Source organism: Carassius gibelio, chromosome B2, assembly GCF_023724105.1.
Source record: "Carassius gibelio isolate Cgi1373 ecotype wild population from Czech Republic chromosome B2, carGib1.2-hapl.c, whole genome shotgun sequence".
Taxonomy (NCBI): Eukaryota; Metazoa; Chordata; class Actinopteri; order Cypriniformes; family Cyprinidae; genus Carassius; species Carassius gibelio.
Window position 1 is genome coordinate 25,640,266 of NC_068397.1, and position 17,161 is coordinate 25,657,426.

General features: G+C 40.6%; 1 protein-coding gene across 6 annotated transcripts in view; it reads left to right on the top strand.

The window, feature by feature from the left end:
• Window positions 1-17,161, top strand: part of LOC127951055 (integrin beta-1-like) — a 52,685-nt gene that overhangs the window by 25,434 nt on the left and 10,090 nt on the right. For 4 of the 6 annotated variants that reach the window (XM_052548673.1, XM_052548674.1, XM_052548671.1 and 1 more), the window contains 9 exons: window positions 941-978; window positions 1,084-1,122; window positions 2,028-2,078; window positions 2,169-2,579; window positions 3,102-3,284; window positions 10,795-10,867; window positions 10,969-11,060; window positions 11,151-11,243; window positions 11,506-12,396. The exons of 1 other annotated variant lie outside the window; for it this stretch is intronic. The gene's annotated coding sequence lies outside the window, so the exon portion shown is untranslated. Of the gene's footprint in view, window positions 1-940; window positions 979-1,083; window positions 1,123-2,027; window positions 2,079-2,168; window positions 2,580-3,101; window positions 3,285-10,794; window positions 10,868-10,968; window positions 11,061-11,150; window positions 11,244-11,505; window positions 12,397-17,161 lie in introns of those variants that run through there. One more of the 6 variants, XM_052548672.1, reaches the window with a different exon arrangement.

Here is a 17,161-nt window from a genome sequence, read left to right on the forward strand (position 1 = left end):
AAAAAAAAATTAAACCATAAACAGAAATACTGAACACGTATTACCCTCCGTGTTTAAAAATACAAGCGCAGCTGTTTAGAGATTAATTACATCACAGAATTTACCGGTATTTTGGAATGGATGTGTGAATGGTGCTTTTCTGGAAAAAAGACGGAATGTCGTTGACTGTGTGAACAGCGCATTTTTGAATTTACCTGTAAAGTCGTTCTGGTAATTTTACGGAACTTTACTGGTATTACTGTGTGAAAGAGGCTATAGTCTGCTTAGTAAAAGTATAAAAAAACGGAACCCAAACTTAATAGTTACAATTCACAGTCTCCACAAAAATATGAAGCAGCACAACTGTTTTCAAAATTGATGATAACATGACACTGACAAATGGAATAAACATTGATAATTCAGTTTGCCATCAATAAAAAAAAATGAACTGTACAAATATAATAAAAAGTAAATTTAAGTTGTAATATTAAGTGACAATATTACTATTTTTACTGAATTTATCTGCTTTGGTGAGTATAAAAGACTTTTTTGGAAAAAATAAACAAAAGAAAAACTAGCCTCCAGCATGTCATTTGTTGTAATTGCCTTAATGTTGGTAATTATTGCTCCTGTTTCCTCTGTTTTGTGTAGATGTGGTTGCCATCTGAATGTTATATCTGATCTAATATGATTTCTGTGTCCCGATATATTTGTCATATGCCTATCTATGATTTTAATTTACCAATTAAAAACTTTTTTTGATTTAAAAATTTGGACATAAACAACATATTAAATGGTTTCATTAAGAATAAAATTCGTTTTTTTTTTCGTTTTTTTTTCTGGTTTAAGTCATAAGAGGTATTGAAAGTTATAGACCTCTGTTTTGTTGCTATCAATTGTCCCTGTTGTGTGCTGTCAAGCATTAATTTATTCATTTTTTGTTCTTTTGTGCTATGTTTAGATTGATCATTGAGCTTTATCTCCTGAGCAATTCTTGAGGTTTGTTTGCATTTTTTGGTTGTTGTACATTTAAAGGTGCAGTTTTAGCTTATGGGTCAACAGATTTTAACAAGTTAAGTCTGACATTTTCTTTTCTGATTACAGCATTGAAAGCACTACAGACTCTCCACTGCACAATATCCGGTCAGTATTTTATTTTATTTTTCATTTTATTTTTATGGATAAAATATGAACAGGTGACAAAGCAATATTAATGAGATACTACTGAGTCACTGATGCACTATAGCACTTCAGAACCTGTGACTAGCATGTGGATTTTTGTGAAATTCACTGGGGAATGTTGTAGGCCTCAATTAATTTTCCTTGCTTGCAATTTTTCATACAAAGTCAATGAGAGAGTGATTAAATTATATTAATTTGGTGGGGGAATCATTCCTTTTAAGTTGCTGTAAGTTATAGATTAAAACATTTTCCCTCCTGAAAGATAGAACCAGTTTATGTTTTAGCCATCGGCTGCATTCAAAGTTGCATACTCTCTGAGTAGATTAATTTTGCAAGCATTAAAAAATAGTCTTATAGGTGTGGTATGTATGCAAATGTACTACATTTGTCATGTTATCACTGTCATGTGAGCTACAGCATAAGTTACAATACAATTCTCAATTTTGCTTCTGTGGGCTGGTGGCTAAACTAAAGATTCTCAATAGAAGTGGTAGCATATACTGCTTTCACCCTACTATATAGTAGAGACGCTTGTATAATATTTAAGACCTTTAAAACACAGGTAAATGATAATTTGTTGAACAACCAATCAGAAAAGAAAATGCTTGCTGCCTGTCAATCGCTTCATAAGTCATATTGTTTGGCAGTCAGTATATTATATTGACAATGTATTACATTTTGCTACTTATGTCTTTAACATCCCTGAGGAAAATCTTTGGCCAATCACTTACAGTAGATTTAGGTTTGGAATATAATTTATATTAAAAATCTGATTGTATAAAAAATATTACTATTAAATGTTAATATTAATCTTATGTCACAAACATAGGCTATCTTTAATTGTGTGTTTGTTTGTTGTTTTGCAGACCATCTATTCAGAGCACGACCTGCATTTTTTTACTGCAGCTGAACGCCTGGTTAGTGTGCAAAATGCCTAAATGATGCTATGTCTTTTGATTATTATTATTATTATCATTGCAGTTGCCTAATATCTCTTTCTTTTCCAGGTTTTGGATTTTCTCCAAGCAGCAGTTCTTCTGTATTGTTCTTGCCTCCCACCCTTCCCAACCCTTCACCCCTAAACCCCGCACCCCCCCCCCCCCCCAAAAAAAAACACAAAAAAAATCATTTTAAGTTGATCATTTGTGTTCAGATACTACTGTTCTTTTACAACTTCAGTTCTTTTAATACTAGGTTAATAACTTGTTTATTCTGCTATTGTTCTGTTCTGTTCTTTAAAAAAAGTGTGTTCCTATTAATACTAGATTCATAATTTCTTTTATTTGCTACTTCTTTTTTTATATATATATAAAAAAGTTTATTAGCTGTATTTAAGTCGTTCTTTTTCTTGTAAATTAACTAACTTGTTTTTTTCTTGAGAATACTTTGCAGGTTGTATCGCCTCAGCATTTTGTGAAGTAAGTGAATGAAAATATCCTGCACAGAAATGCTTATTGAATGCAGTACTTTTTGACTGTTGCATTAAAACCATTTTACAGTCATTTTTAATCCGAGATCTGTTCAAACTCATAATGAAGAAAACGTTTGTTTGCTAAACACTTAAGAGACAGTATGAAGTCTTCTGCTAATTATTATTGAAAAACAATCAGATCAGTTGATCAAGATGTTAAACTTGGATAATTTAATCCCATTTAGCTACATAAAATATTGAATGTTATGACCATAAAATTGAAAAAGACTGTAATTTAACTAAATTAACTTATTATAATGTGGAGTATGTTTGAAAATTAAGCACTTATTTGTTTACATACATGCAGCATGTGATGGTGTTTTTAGAGCATCTCTATAGAGAGATCATCTCATTTACATTTGATCAAGTTATTTCTTTCTAAATAATGGGTCCTTCAGATATGTCATGGATTATTTTATATAATGTCTTTGGTCTGTTTTCTCATATTTTGTCTTTTGTTCTTTTGAAGGATGCCTCGGAAAGGTAGGAGATCCCAGGCTCAGAAAGTTCGTTGGACAAAGTTAGACCTGACAGGACAGACGAGCGTCAGTAAAGGTGTTACTCCGGTTTCTGATGGACCACAGTATGAAGGTGGCGACAACACATCTAGAGTTATATCCGTGCAGGCGTCTCACTGCCAGAGTGATGCAAGGTATGATGTTTTCTCACGAAACAGTCAGTGCACATGTGTAGCTCTGACATTCCTTGCGTACCACAGTGAGGGAACTTCTTTCGAACAGCCTGATCTTGACAGGGTGCTAGAGGAAGGGGATGCTCTGTATGTAGGCATTAAAATGCAGCTTATGGCTGAAGGAAGATTCCGACAGGATCTTCTAAGCATGGCTGAAGTACCTCTGAGCATCTCAACTTCTAACCACAACTACAGCGTCCAGAAGTCAGAAGTTGTGATGGGATATCTGAGAGACAGAGGAACTCAGGAAATGGACGCGTGGTGGATTCCTCTTGATGAAAGACTTCAGTGTCTCTCATCAGATGTCAGTCATGCACTGCTTATTGTTTCTCCAGAGTGCTTTGCTGTGTTCAGAGACCGATCTGGAAGATATGGATTTTTTGATTCCCATTCCAGAACTGCCGAAGGTTTGCCACATCCTACTGGTAACGGAACGGCAGTTATGCTAACTTTCACCAACCTTCATGACATGATCAACAGATTATTTGAGCTTTTTTGGAATCGTGGTCCTCAAGCTTGCTATGAATTCATGGCTGTTTCATTTGAAATGGAGCAACAGTCTGAGGAACCATGCTCCTCATCAGCATGTGTTTCTACATCACAAGTAACTTCATTTGTGCCAGAAACACAAACAACTGCTGACGTCAAAATTCCTGAAAATGTTGGTCTGACAGATGACAAAAACCAAAGTGTCCTAAAGGTTTTAAAAACAAACAAGCAGCGGAGAAGAAAAGAACTGCGTAAAATTGCGAATAAAAAGAAAGAAGCAAGACTTTGTAAGACGGCACTACATTTTGAAGACCAGGAACAAAAAAAATACGAGACAGAAATATATGCCACCACTTTGCAGTTTCAGAAGAAGAAAATGGAGAGTGCCAAAAAGAAGTACAACCAAGATCCTTTTGCCAGATTAAAAAAGCTAGAGTATATGGCCAAGAGGTACAAAACTGATGTTCTCTTCCAGAAAAAAAAGAGGGACTACATGGTGAGGAGGTACAAGACCGATTATATTTTCCAAAAGAAGATGAAGGACTACATGGACAGGAAGTACCACACTGATGCTCTTTTCCAGAAGAAGAAGAAGGACTACATGGTCCGGAGGTACCACACTGATGATCTTTTCCAGAAGAAGATGAAGGACTACATGTTCAGGAGGTACAAGACAGATTATCTTCTCCAGAAGAAGAAGAAGAAGGACTACATGGTCAGGAGGTACCACACTGATGATTGTTTTCAGAAGAAAATGAAGTACTACATGGTCAGGAGGTACCACACTGATGATTGTTTTCAGAAGAAAATGAAGGACTACATGGCCAGGAGGTACCACACTGATGATTGTTTTCAGAAGAAAATGAAGGACTACATGGCCAGAAGATATGCAAGTGATTCGGAGTTTAGGTCACATCACATTCTTCGTTGTACTCTCCAGAAGAAACAGAAGTGTCTCACAGATCATGGATTTCACATTCTTCACAAATTGAGATGTGCATTAAGGATCAAGAGAAAATACAGGCCATACATTCGTTCCAGCCAGGATACTTCCAATTCTGATGCGAGAAACCAGCCTGTGTCCACCAGCTTAATGCAAAAGGCCATATCTGCATTTCGGTGTCAAATTCTGCATGGTCCAACTTACATCTGCACAGTCTGTCACAGGGCGCTTTTTCCAAATCAAGTCAAGATGTGTAATAGAACACGATATGTCAAAAATGTTCATATTACAGCCTTTTGCTTAACCGGGAAATATGTTCATGCTTGTGACAGTACCTGCTCAGTTCCTTGTGCAGTTCCAGATGAGCGAAGACAGGAGTGGATCTGCCACACCTGTGACAGCCATCTGAAGAGAGGATCCATGCCTTCTATTGCAGCGGCAAACAGACTTGAATTGCCACCCATCCCTGCAGAACTGCTTGAGCTGAATGTTCTTGAACGACAGCTTATCGCCAAAATTGTTCCTTTTGCAAAAATAGTTGCATTGCCAAAAGGACAGCAGCGATCAGTGTATGGCGCTGTTGTGTGTGTGCCCTCTGAGGTGGAGAAAACAGTTAACTGTCTCCCAAGGCCTAACAGTGAGTCCCAGCTCCTACAGGTGAAGCTGAAAAGACACATCAAGTTCAGAGGATACCAACACTTCCATACTGTGAATATGCACAATGTGCTAGCAGCATTAACAAAACTGAAAGCGATGCATTCAGAATATAGGGACATCTTTATAAGTGATGCTGCCACATTTGAATTTCTCCCTGATGAGCTGCATGACACAGAGGAGAAACAGGAAGTCGTTGTCTCTGAACAGGATGAGCAGCATGTCAGCACAGAAGAAAAGGATGAGCTCAGGCCTGGCCTCACTCTGGACACATGCATGCAGCCACTCGACATTGGACAGGACTTGCTGTCGTACGGTGAGGGAATCTTCAGCATTGCGCCTGCTCAAGGGAAAAAGCCAGTCGGATTTTTCAAGGTTCCCAAATTGGAAGCCATGGCCTTCCCCGTACAGTTTCCCACTGGACAGAACACAATTGATGAGGCACGACAAGTTGCATTATCACCAAGCATGTATTTCAATGCTAGACTGTTCTGCGTGGATACTCGTTTTGCCAAAGACCAGAGTTATCTCTTCTTTGCGCAGTTTGTCACTGAAACGCACATGGCTAGAAACAGCATGTCTATCCAGTTGCGAAAGGGCAAACCCGTTACAAAAGATGGACGTAGAATCTCCAACAAGCTTCTTCAGGATGATCTTGAGGTCGAAAGACTGGTCCACAGCCGTGACGCAACAAGGTTTATGCAACCCCTGAGAGGCACTCCATCTTATTGGGAGAAAACGTTGAGAGATCTACAGGCCATGATCAGGCAGTTAGGGAATCCTACTTTTTTTTGCACATTCAGTGCAGCCGAAATGCGATGGCCAGAAGTGATAACGGCAATCAAGGCTCAGCAAGGTGAAGAGGTCGACTTTTCAGAGCTTGACTGGACAACGAAATGTGAAATCCTCCGAAGTAACCCCGTCACCGTCATGCGGATGTTTGAAAAACGAGTGGATGCATTAATGAATCATCTGCTTTTGTCACCTGCTCAACCCATCGGCGAAGTCGAGGATTACTTTTATCGCGTGGAGTTTCAAGCTAGAGGAAGCCCACACATTCATCTGCTGGCCTGGGTAAAGGGGGCACCCGAATTTGAAAATCAGTCCGACCAAGTAGTGTGTGACTTTATTGACCGTTACATAACCTGCCAGTTGCCGGACCCTACCACCGATCCCGAGCTTCATCAAATTGTCACCGAAGTTCAGCTTCACAGCAGGAAGCACTCCAAATCTTGCAAGAAAGGAAATGTGTTGTGTAGATATGGGTTCCCTAAACTTCCCATGTCAAGCACCACCATCACCCGTCCACGACCACAACGTCCTGAGGAAGATGAAAACGAAGAGCAACACCACCAAGAGAGAAAGAAGAGGAGACAGGACGCTCCACAACGTCCTCAGGAAGATGAAAACGAAGACCAACACCAACAAGAGAGAAAGAAGAGAAGACAGGACGCTGCTCGAAAAGCAATGAAAGAAGCCAGGAATAAACTCAAGCCAGTGTGGGACTTGTTAAACGATCCCCAGGCCTCCTTTGACAACTTGTCAGACTTGCTGACCAAATGTAATCTGTCCATGGATGATTACTGTAAATACGCTGAGGCACTGTCCACTTCAAACGTGATTTTGCTAAAGCGTGATCCAAAGGAGGCTTGGGTGAATGGATACAACCCAGATTTGCTGAGGGCATGGAACGCCAACATGGACATACAGTTCGTTCTTGACTCTTTCAGCTGCATCATGTATATGTTGTCCTACATTTCCAAGCCAGAACACGAAATGAATGATTACCTGAAGACCGTGATCAAGGGTGTTCGTGAAACAAATGTTAACGAAGAGGACGAAATGAAGCAGATAATGCAGGCCTACTCTAAACACAGGCAAGTGAGTGCTCAGGAGTCTGTGGCACGGACATGCAGCTTACCACTGAAGAAGTGTTCACGGAATGTTGTGTTTATACCGACGGATGATGATGCCCTGAGGATGAGTTTGCCCCGTAGTGTCCTGCACAGCAAAGATCCTGATTCAGAGGATGTCTGGATGTCAGGTATTATAGAGAAATACAGAGCAAGGCCTCGAACACTGGAGTTTGAAAAGATGTGCCTTGCAGACTTTGTGTCTAATTACCGTGTTGTGTATGGTCGGCAAACTAAAGGAAAGAATGTCCTCCCACTCCTCAACGATATGGGATTCATTCAGAAGAGAACTGTTGGTAAGGCTGCAATTGTCAGGTATGCTCGCTTTTCAGAGGAGAAGCAACCGGAGAAGTTTTGCGGAACAATGGTAAAACTTTACGTGCCACATCGTGTCAACGAACAGCTGAAACCTCAAGGGTTTCCAACGTATCAGGAGTTTTACAAAAGGGGACTTGTAGAACTCCCGTCACACCCCAATTTCCGATTCCCTGTCCGTGGCTTAGTTAAAGCACAACAGAAGAAGTTTGAAAAACACGGCAAAAAAGTGGACGAAGCATATGAACAGCTGCAGCGGGAAGGACCGTCTGAGAATGCTTGGTGTGCTTTTGCCCCTGAAATCGACGTTGATCGGATGGAGTGTATTGCAGAACAACAAGACGTCCATCCAGAAGAAAATGAACAGGATGATGTTCCAGAATACCAGATTCGTCGTGAAGATGGAGACGGAGTCGTACCACAGATTGAGGCACCACAGATGACTAATGAATATCTGAGGAAGATGTTTAGGAGTCTAAATGAGACGCAGGCAGCAATTTTTTACACTGTCCGCCAGTGGTGTCAGAAGCGTGTGTGGGGTCACAATCCAGAGCAGTTTTTTTACTTTTTGTCAGGCGGTGCAGGTTGTGGGAAATCGCACGTCATCAAGTGCATACACTCGGAAGCAACTAAGATTCTGCGACAACTCCCTCGACTCCGGGAAGAAGGGGATCTCTCCATGCCCACGGTGTTGTTGTCTGCGTTTACTGGAACTGCAGCATTCAACATCTCTGGAAAAACGCTGCATTCCCTTTTAAAACTGCCAAGGAGTCTGAAGCCACCTTATCAAGGACTTGGGAACGCCCTAGATGAAGTGAGAGCAGGATTACGCGACGTGGAGATTCTTATCATCGATGAAATATCCATGGTTTCTAAGGATCTGTTCACATACGTAAACTGGAGATTTCAGCAGATCAAAGGCAACAAGAAACCTTTTGGAGGAATATCTTGCCTCGTCGTAGGGGATTATTATCAACTGCCACCGCTTGGTAAAGCCAAACCGCTCTGTGTGTATGAAGAGGATATGCTGGATTTCTGGAAGGACCATTTTCAAATCATCACACTCACAGAGATCATGCGGCAGAAGGAAGACCTCGCTTTCGCTCAACTGTTGAACCGACTACGAGTGAGGCAGAAGACAGAAGCTCTCAGGGAAGATGATAGAGCTTTGTTATTCCAGGCTGTGAAGAAGCCAGAAGACTGTCCACGTGATGCTCTACACATATTCGCCACTAACAAAGAGGTTGACAAGTACAATACCGAGATTGTACAGGCCCTCTTCGCTGACATCATAACAATTGATGCCGAAGACTACAGGAAAGACCCAAGAACAGGAAGGATGAAGAGATTAAACAAACCTGTCACCGGAAAAAAGGATGACTTGCTGGACACAATGCAAGTTGCAGTGGGAGTTCGTGTGATGGTGACCAGGAACCTGGATGTAGAAGACGGAATTGTCAATGGATGTTTTGGCACGATTGCAAACATCGTGACCAAAACAAAAGATGGAATCGACACCGTACACATGTTGGGACTTCAACTTGACAATCCGAACGCCGGTCAGAAACACCGTAAAAAGGTACGAGGTGAAGAAGACGTCTTGGTTTACATTGAGAGATCTGAAGAAAGTCTGAGGAAAGGAGCCGTTCGTCGACAGTTTCCCATTAAGCTAGCTTACGCCTGCACAGCCCACAAAGTTCAAGGCATGACAATGCACTCTGCAGTAGTGTCATTGAAGAAGATTTTTGAGCCGGGAATGGCCTACGTTGCCCTCAGCAGAACGACATCTCTACAAGGATTACACATTACGGATTTCGACGACAAGAAGATATATGCTGATCCTGAAATCACAACCTCTTTGCAAAGCATGAGAAGAGCAAGAGTTGAAGAAATCATGCCACTTCTGCAGCACGTGAGGGAAAATAGGCTGGAACAGACACTCACCATCATCCATCACAACACGGAAGGACTGGCATCTCACATGGAGGATATCAGATGCCATCATGAGCTACAACTCGCCGATGTTCTGTGTTTAACAGAAACACACCTGACTGGATCGTCTACTTCAGATCTCCAATTGGAAGGATACAACTTGTTCACACGCAACAGGCATGTCTCCTACTCCACACATCAAGAACTTGGAAGGAAAAATGGAGGTGGAGTCGCAATATATTGCAAGGAGCACATTCCAACTCAGCCCAGGCAATATATACAAAATGTGACTGATCTGGAGTTTGCTGTGATCAAATTGGATTCCCCAATAAAAGCAGCAGTCGTAGCTGTGTATAGGCCACCACAGTACAGTGTTGGAGATTTCTTGACCAACCTGAACAGTATGCTGGATTACCTGAACCTCACACACAACGATCTCGTCATCATCTGTGGAGATTTCAACGAGGACCTCCTACACCCTGGAAAAAAACCTATTCTGGAGTTGTTTCAATCTCGAGGATACACGCAACTGATTACATCAGCGACGACGGAAAAGCACACACTACTTGACCACATCTACATTTCAAATCTGGACTTCTGTCATCAATCGGGCGTGTTAGAGACCTACCACAGTTACCACAATCCTGTGTACTGTGTATTGCGTTTTTTTCCATAGGTGAATTGCCCGCTATACCAGGTCACTGGGGCCACTGAATCAGCATTAACGACAACAGTGGGGCAACACCAGCCTTAGTTCCCCAGTGGCTTCTGTATGAGTGGTGTCTTGGCCTTAAGCCATATTGAACTGAGGTTCCATTTAACCTCCTTTATCGACGGCAGTGACGTTGCGGTTATATTGTGTTGTCCGTGGTAATATAAAGGTGTTGTGTCCCTGAGTTACCTAGAGTACAGCAGCAGGAAGGACGAAGGAGTAGTGTGGCAGCTCCAGACAGGACAGGAAGTGAAGGCAGCAGAATACAGGACGCAGTCAGGGTTAGTGTAATAACTCCAGGGAAGACACAGACAGTGAGAGCAACAGCAGCAGTAAGTCATTAAAAGACAGTAAGGTTAAGTGAGAAGTATTAAGACACTGTTGTGATGTATTTGATTTTTACCCTAACGTAACATTTGTTTCAAATGTTGTGTTCAATCTGTACGATGTGTACTGGATATATTATTTGCAGTCCTCTGCTATTCTAATATTGATATGTGCTCTTCTGTAAAGTTGCAGGAAGATTTTGAAGACCATAGCAGTCCTGTGCAACACTGGATATGAGTGTGCAATATACCATCTAAAGGTAAGTGTTAAAAGATGTCACTTCAGTCACTGTGCTACTGCATGTGATAGCCACATTTTAAAGGAATATTGTAATCTAATTTTGATTTTGATGTTTTTCAGGAACCGGCGAGTCAGAATGTCTGAGAAGATCAAGTGTGCTTCACCACTGATGATGATGAGCTGGATACCAGCTTATGGGCTAATTTCTTTCAGTAAGTTTTAGTTTACTTAATTATGTTTATTATTATTTTTTAGTTTATTAGTAAATGTGTATGCAGTGATCCTGTTATTCATTTATTAAGTTCATTGCCAGTGGACGGGACCAGATGTGTTTGGAGTTGAAGACAACGCTGAAGACCAAAGAAGCAACGGAAGAAGAACATTTAAGCACTGAGGTAAAGTTTGTCAATAATACTGGAAAGGTCTAGTGTTTCAGTGCACTTTATCATACAGTGTGTTTGTTCAGAGGCATGTGCTTTGATGTGAACGCTTAGATTTTAAAGTGTATGATGGTCCTCAGAAGTGAGAGAGCAGAAATGTCTCTAGCAAAACATACATCTGACCTGAAAGTTTATGCTCTGTAAGTCTTGTAGAATGAAAATTTTTTTTATTCAATTCACTAACATGATCATATCTGTTTTACCTCCTCTACCTCAGGGTGTCCAGCCTGTTTGCCATGACAGATCCAGCGGCTAGATGGCGGAAGATGCTTCAATACCCAATTGCACTGAATCATTAGATTATCAATTAATTAATATTAATATATATTTTTTAATTATCTTATTATATTAAATAATTGGTCTCAGTTTACTATTTCATATATTAGTTTGAATAATAATGTTTTTATAATGTGTACGCCATGCCTGAGGAGGATGGGTTCCCCCTGATGAGTCTGGTTCCTCTCAAGGTTTTTTATCTCCTTAAGAGTTTTTTCCTTGCCACCGTCGCCACTGGCTTGCTCACTGGGGGTGTTGTGTCAAATCCTGTGTCCCTCTCGCGTCCCTGCCGACCAGGGTTTCCAAAACAACAGTTTGCGACTCGATGAAATTTTTATTAATTAAATCATAGAAATTTAAACGACTAAAACTGAAATCATGTTATGGCTTAGTCACTTACGGTAAAGCAGTAAGCCCTGTGATGCTGTGATTAACAGTGCTTTCAGAACTGCTAAGGGGTGTTGCTGTTTTCTGAAATCACAGGGCTTATGTATGGCCTTATGCCCTTTATAAACACTTGTGCAGTAATAGACGCAATCATGGACAGTAATGTGAGTATTTTACAATGGCTTTAAATGCAACATGCACAAGGTTCACTTTATTAATACAATAATTCAAACACTTTCACCACTATTCTGCCAAAATAGAAACTTGATTTAAAATTTTTTATTATTGCAACAGTAAGATATTTGTTTTTTATTTTCATAATTCGATAATTTTAATATGAAGTTAAAATAATATTTATATGTGAGCTAGTGCAACATTATAGGGTGGGATTTGGCACAACAGGTGTTTTCTAATACTTTTAATAAACATTTTGGTTGAATTGGCACATCAAGTGTTTTTGTCTTTATTGTATCTTCTTCAATGGCACATTTAATGTGTTCTTCTGAACTTCACAGAAGGTCCAGGGGGTTTTCCAGAAAGCAAGGTTAACTTACAGTCACATATACTCTCAGTAGATTGACCCAAACCTTGCTTACTCTAGGTACGCTGTTTCCAGAAACTATTTTATACTTCTTTTTTTTTTTTCCTTTTTTTTTTTAAATCAAGGCCACAATATGTCTCTGCATATTTTCACTGTTAACATATTGTTTTATTTTTCACTTAAATATTTCATGTCACGACTAAGGATTGCAAAAATGTTTAATAACCTTATGGTGTCCAGAAATTTTTATTTGACAAAGAATATTTAATAGTAGTGAATTAAAAGCTACAGGATCTAGCTGTGGCTGGGCTCGGGGATAGATTCTTAAACATTTTAGGTGAATTGGCTAATCCTGCATGTTTGCTTTATTGAATGGTATATTCACAGATGGTACAATAAGATGGTTAAACTTTTAAATAAGGTTTGTATTCTTCTATGCATGAAGACTTTGTGTGTAAATATTTGTTATTTTTTATCATAATCCAATAAGCAAACTTTGTTTTACCTCCAAACCTGCTAAGATCACACTCTTACTTGATCTGGATGAGTATCATTAGAAAGACTTAAAATGTCAGCCTAAATATTTGAATACTGTTGATAAAACTTGGTTGCCATGACAGTAAATTAACAGCACTTACACAAGTTTTTACTTTTTATTAATTTCTCTGGTCTGGCAAATGAATCCCATCCCACCTGTTTATTGTAAATAAACAGTCCACCACTGTGGTGTTGGCAAGGTCCTTAGTCATGAAGCTCAGAAGATCCACTGCAGGTTTGACCCCCAGGTGACCAACTCTCAGCCCACTTCACAAAGCTGTGGCTGGCAATCAATACTACTTTATCTAAAAAATGTGTTAAAACTTTATGGTAAATGAAAATCGGTAATGAAGCAGATATATATGACCGTATGTTACGGTGTGGCAAAGCTTTACAATTCACTGAAAATATAAGCAGTTTAGGTAAAAGTTGGTCTTTTTGATTCAGGCAAATAGTATTTAAATTTAGTACTTTATAAAATATTGAGTTTTTGACATTTAAAAACCCTGAAAACAGCCACATTAAAGGTCCTTGAAAAATACTTGAATTTTTAAAAGGAATGTATGAAATTACTGTTCATTTTTGGTTTGGATAAAAACATTTTCACGCAAAATGAACAATGCAGCGCATGTTAAATAGCCATTTCACCTGACTTTCGGGAGCTCACGAGATCTCGCGATATTACTCCTACAGGTGAGAAGCAGTCTCGCGATATTGGAATGAAGTTGAGTTTGTGGTAAAACCTTTTATTGCATGTGCTGTTTGTTGGGTTTCATTTGGGAACGCACGCAAATTTTGACTCCCTTTGTATTGCACTGTTATAATTTACAAGCGAAGAGCGCGTCTCCATCTCTGCAGCTCGGTCCACAAACTTGCATATACTGTACTGTGTGGGGCTGCTCAATGTTTATCTGGGAAGGGTGGGGGTCTGTGTGTGTGTGTTTGTTTGTGGGTTACCTCACTAGATTCGTAACGTAAATCATCTTTGCAAACCATAGACGTTGCAAACACAGGAGAATACAACAACGTACCTCTATGCATCGCGATTTCAAAATAAAAGGCCCTCTGATTTTGCCCAGATCTAAATATTCAAACTAAATACATTTTTAAACGACGTTGAATCGCGCTGTAAAATGAAATATCACCAGGCCGTTGGCTGTCTCTGCGGGTATTTGTCATATTTATAATACATAATAATAAAATAATAAACGTAGCTCAATTGTTCAAGTGTATGGTATAGTTTTTATTCTTCAGGTCAATCATATATTCATCAAATACAATCAGTTTGAACATGGATAGCAATAAATTCGCTGAGGTATTCTTTTAAATATTAAAGTTGCCACAGTCATTGCATGATTTGCTTGTGCTGTACTTTATTTGTAACATCTTGTTTTATTATTTATTGTATTAAAATAAAATAAAATAAATGTTTTGTAAGTGATATTTCTGTCCTTGAAAACCACAAAAAATAGCAATAGCAACCGCATAGCAACACCCTAGAAACCACCCCAAATACCCTAGCAACCGCCATAATCAACAAATGTGTCCTATGGCAACCGCATAGTAACACCTTAGCAACTATCAAGAGTACCTTAGCAACAGAGGGGCGAGTTTTGCCACTGCAAGCACCACTCACATTTTCTTCAGGAAATGTACCTTCTAGTTATTATTATTATTATTATACTAGATCCGTACAAATTTCGGCGCGTAACTAGTCCCGCAGTTTTTGTCACAGACCAACGAAACAGGCGTCAAATCGTGCGGCCTAATCGGGAATGGTGTGCTATGACTTTTATAAGCGATCGGGCGTACGATGTTCGTACACCGGGCGAAAAAACGGGCGAAAAATCGCATAGACAATGCATTGCGGCCAACTTTGACGGATCGTAGCTCCGAGAGAGAATTTCGCAGAAACACGTGAATCTCCACATTCGGAGAGGCTATCAGGCTGTGCGAGAACATACCCCGCAGTGGGGTATAAGTTGTACCCCTGGGGCGCGAGAGCCCCCCAAAAATGGCCCTAATACAAAGTATAGGGAGGACTTTTCCTGCTATGGGACATTACATAGGGATTTTGTATTGAACATAACTCTGCATCACAGTGTCATAGAGACAAGGGGGTGGGCTCATTTGAATCAGGCAACCAATCAGTCTCTCAGGATCACTGTGAATCTATCAAGCCACGCCCTAGCAACCATATAGAGCACCATAGCAACAAGCCCCATAGACTTCCATTGAAAAAGATCAAATGAATAACTTTGGATAGAAGTGTCATAGAAACATGAGGGTGGGCTCGTTTGACTCGGGCAGCAAACGGCCAATCATGTATCTCCTTCAAGACAACCTAGCCACGCCCTAGCAACCATTAAGAGCTACCTAGCAACCAAAATCCAAAGATAGATATCTTAACATCTGAAAGACATAGAAGCATGGGGGTTGGTTTATATTGTCAAGCAGACTTTGAAGTATCATCATTGGCAGCTGCAAGGCCACTCCCTAGCAACCAAACACAGTACCCTAGCAACCGTTTTGCAAGATCTATATCTCCACATCAGAACATCCTAGAGACATGGGGGTTGGTTTATATTGACAAGTAGACTTTGGAGTATCACCATTGGCAGCTACCAAGCCACTCCATAGCAACCAAATGGAGTACCCTAGCAACCGTTTTGCACGACCTATATCTCTGCATCAGAACATCGTACAGACATGGCGGTTGGATATTTTGACTCATGCTAGCACACTGGACTTCCAACATGCTAGTCATGCTAGCAGTGATTAGCTACATGCTAATAGTGATTAGCTAAGTGCTCAAATGGGCTAAGAACTCTATAATAACTACATAGTGACCATCTGTGACAATTACCCACCACCTAGTAACATCATAGCGACCACCCAGGAGACCATAGCAACTGCCTAGCAACCAGCCAAAACAACCTAGCAACCGCCTAGCAACACCTTAGCAACCCCCCCAAGTACCGTAGCAACTGCCTAGCAACCACCCAGGTTACCATAGCAACCGCCCTAGCAACCACCCCGGGTACCCTAGCAACCACATAGCAACACCCTAGCAACCGCCCCAATTACCCTAGCAACCACCCTGGGTACCTTAGCAACGGCCCTAGCAACCGTCATGGGGACCCTAGCAACCGCCCTAGCAACCACCCCGGGTACCCTAGCAACCACATAGCAACACCCTAGCAACCACCCCGATTACCCTAGCAACCACCCTGAGTACCCTAGCAACGGCCCTAGCAACCATCATGGGGACCCTAGCAACCGCCCTAGCAACCACCCCGGGTACCCTAGCAACCACATAGCAACACCCTAGCAACCACCCCGATTACCCTAGCAACCACCCTGGGTACCCTAGCAACGGCCCTAGCAACCATCCTGGGGACCCTAGCAACCACCCAGATTACCCTAGCAACCACCGAGGGTACCTTAGCAACCATCATGGGGACCCTAGCAACCGCCCTAGCAACCACCCAGGGTACCTTAGCAACCACCGTAGCAACCTCATTGCAACAGCCTAGCAACAGAGGGGCGAGTTTTGCCACTGCAAGCACCACTCACATTTTCTTCAGGAAATGTACCTTCTAGTTATTATTATAATTGAAAACATGAGCGGGAACTCGTATGAAAAGATCTTCAGGTTTTAGGTTTGTTTGAAGAACGAGGAAATCAAAACTCAGGTCCTGAATTTCTCTCCAGCGCTGATGCCAAATATTTACGTCTACTGTGCGAGAACTATATTCCAGATGTGGATTTCACATTTGCTTTTGTAATTTAATTTGTCCCTTTGTAACATCATTGTCCATAAATGAGACTAACTGCATCGAGTATTGTTGGTAAAGATCAGTGTTAAAGAAAGAGAACGTTTTTTCCTTTTTATTTTCACATTTTCTTTTATCTCTCAAGCTTAATCATGTTACATACAAACTTTGCATTTTAAAGTGCCTTTTTCATTTTTTTGCATCATGCCCACTCTCTTTCGTTTCTAGGACTTATTTATTAAAATAAACGACCCAAAACACTGGACTGCATTGGTATCTGTGTCTGTTTGTGAGTCGGCATGCTTTATAATTGAATGTAATGTCATTCTAATACAGAGATTTTACACAGTTTAAGT